The 2428-nt window shown below is 41.4% G+C and overlaps 1 long non-coding RNA gene across 1 annotated transcript; it reads left to right on the forward strand.

Moving 5' to 3' along the window:
* The first annotated feature begins 56 nt into the window (after window positions 1-56).
* On the forward strand, window positions 57-1547 carry LOC125531859. The gene is made up of 2 exons (XR_007293560.1): window positions 57-337; window positions 455-1547. It is a non-coding gene; the product is annotated as an uncharacterized LOC125531859 (long non-coding RNA).
* Window positions 1548-2428: the final 881 nt, after the last annotated feature.

Here is a 2428-nt window from a genome sequence, read left to right on the forward strand (position 1 = left end):
ATATATATATATAGAGCCCCCGAAAGGGTGCCCATCTCCCGTTGCTCCCTCTCCATGCCAACTGCGTGCTCCTGCTGCTGCTTCATCGCGCGTGTGTGCTAACATCCTCTCTGCCCGGTGCGTCCTCATCCAGCGAGCTCACTGCCCCGATCCGACATCGTTTGCCTATTCCAACACCAGTGTTCAGGTCGCGCCTCATCCAGCGAGCTCACTGCCTCGGTCCGACATCGTTCGCATGTTCAAACAGCAGTGTCCAGGTCGCCTGCAAGGTGTTCGGTCAATTGACCGGACCGAGCCCAGGTACAACTAATGTGGATAAAGACGCCTGCTTTCTTCGGTACGCAACCAAGGGATGCTGTATTTACATGCTTTCTGTTCCATGGGTGCACTATTTTGTAGACGTGTGCTTTGTTCAATAGTTGGGCTAAAAGTATTTTTTGGTTTCTGTTTGCAGTTGGAGCAAGCAGTTCAGTGGATGGATACCATTTTATGCCCACTGTTTTCGTGGTATTAACAATCATGATGCCAACATGATGTGTACCATATATTTTATGATGCTATTTATGTATTTATGTAACTGGATGATCTTTTTCTTATTTGCAAATCAAAATCAGCCCAGGCAAATTAATATCGATGACTTCCAGGCAAATCAAAATCAGCCCAGGCTATTGTCTTCTGTTTCAGATTGGTGACTGGGTATGTTTAAAAAGAGAATGCCCTAGAAAGATCAGTCATACAAGAGAGTTTGTCAGTTTCAGATCAGTGACATATCTTCAGAGTCATTCATTTATCATCATACAAAAACCATCAAATGAATTCTCTTTACCGGATGCTTTCCAGTTTTCTTAGTGTCAAGTAAAGATTCGATTAGCTGGGTATAATGCATTTCTGATCAGCAACCTTGAAACCAAAACGGTTAAAATAGTAAATAGTAAATAAATTTAATTCCACACTTCCGTATTCAACCAAAGTACACCCTGTTCTTTTGCTGCAAGTGCTATTGTTAATTAAAATATCTCCTTAGTATAATGTGGCAGAATCTCAATACACTTGTGGTGGATCCTCTAATCCTGTACCTGCCAAATATATAAATCATTCTATTTATACATAGAGTATCTATGTAGTGCCATCCTAACTAGGGGTGACCATTTTTATATGATGGATAGTTGAGCTTGGTGAGCGCGGATGGGGAGTGGATGGCATGGAAGAGAAGGTTGCGAGGAAGGAGAATAAGCAGGGGAGCCAGAGCATGAGTAGCGACCTTGCGAATTTGGTGAATGGGTTTCCAGGCTTTGATTATGCGCCAGGCAAGGTTGGTAGTTCTTTACCGGCAGCGGCGGTGGCAGAATGGCGAGGCCGATTTGAACCCGGCTGCCCCTCTCTGTTGGTCTAAACGCTTATTTTTTATCGTTGACAATGAAGTGTTCATAGTCATTTAGATGCAGTGGCGAGCTCATATAGTAGCTTCAGTTCTATCAAATGTACATGTTTAATGTAGCTTCAATGTTTGCCCTTTCTTTATCTTGAGTAGTGATAGTTCAATGCTACACTTGGCAGGTGTCAATGAACATTTTTGATAGCAGAAAAAAGACTAGATGCACACCATGGCACGTGTAGAATCAGATTTCATCATTCGTATCCATCGCTCAACAGGGTCTTCCGAGCTCATGGATGCATGAATGTGCTAGTAGTTTGTTCAGTATACAGGTGAGTAGTTTGTTCAGTATACAGGTGATTGCACATTTTCAGGTATATCTGAACCATGTATGTGACTATAACCTGGCACATAGTTGCTTTGTACATGAGAATGCTTAGCTACTCGGAGCATTTAGAGCCGTAGCCCTGCTACTGTAAAGGCAAACAAGTTCTTATGTTTCAAGCACTAATTGGTGATGGATTATCGTGCAATTATTGGTAGGAATATATTAGCCAACCCTATGAGATAAAAGTCAAGCAATTATTACAGGAATACAGGGTGAGGACTGTGATGCATGCTTCTTTGTTCAATAACTAGATGCAGAATGTGAGTCACGTTGCTCAAATGTTGAAATTTATTTGAAGCTATATTGGAACTGCAGTTTTGATAGCTGTTGGATCATGACTAACTGTGTCGCTCTTCCTGTCAGCACTTGTGAGATATCTGTTGACGATGCCAAGAAGGTTGTTGCTTTTGATTTCTTGGTGTTCAGTTAAGGAGCTAGAGACATACTCACTTCTTTTTCTTATGGGAAACTAATTGAAACGTCTCTTTGGGATTAACGTGAATATATGGTTTCTACTTTCCTATACTACCACTCACTATCACAACTAAATGTACCTAAAATAATGCAAGTGAGTATAGTTTCTTTGTTATTAGGTCCCAGCATTAGACACACATTTAACTACAACTAATCAGTCAACGGACTACAAAATATGCACTATCGTTTCT

The sequence above is a fragment of the Triticum urartu genome, unplaced genomic scaffold (genome assembly GCF_003073215.2).
Source record: "Triticum urartu cultivar G1812 unplaced genomic scaffold, Tu2.1 TuUngrouped_contig_8240, whole genome shotgun sequence".
NCBI lineage: Eukaryota > Viridiplantae > Streptophyta > Magnoliopsida > Poales > Poaceae > Triticum > Triticum urartu.